The sequence below is a fragment of the Chrysochloris asiatica genome, unplaced genomic scaffold, assembly GCF_000296735.1.
Source record: "Chrysochloris asiatica unplaced genomic scaffold, ChrAsi1.0 scaffold00171, whole genome shotgun sequence".
Taxonomy (NCBI): Eukaryota; Metazoa; Chordata; class Mammalia; order Afrosoricida; family Chrysochloridae; genus Chrysochloris; species Chrysochloris asiatica.
The window spans coordinates 3281732-3282210 of NW_006408689.1; positions in this window are offsets into that span (position 1 = coordinate 3281732).

Here is a 479-nt window from a genome sequence, read left to right on the forward strand (position 1 = left end):
CTCTTGAAATGGTTGAACATTAACCATTTCCTTTTGATACAATGATTCTGTGTCAGATATAGTGCCAGAAAATGAGCCCCTCAAGTTGGAAGGCACTCAAATGCGACAGAGGAAGAGCTGCCTCCTCAAAGTAGAGTTGACTGTGATAATGTGAATTGAGTAAAGCCCATGGGAGAAAAGCCCACGGGACCTTCATTTGCTTATGGGGCACATCTAAAAATGAAGAGAAACTGCTGTAAACATTCATTGAAAATCAGAACATGGAATGTACGAAGTACTAAAGACTGAAGACAAGAAGAGTTGTGGGATGACATCAAGAATATCACACATGAAGAAAGCAAAAAGTCATTAAGGAGACAAGAAAGAAGGAAAAGGTGAAAATGGATGTCAGAAGAGACACTGAAACTTGCTCTCCAGAGTAGAGATGCTAAAGCAAATGGAAGAAATGAGGAGGTCCAAGAGCTGAACAGATCATTTCA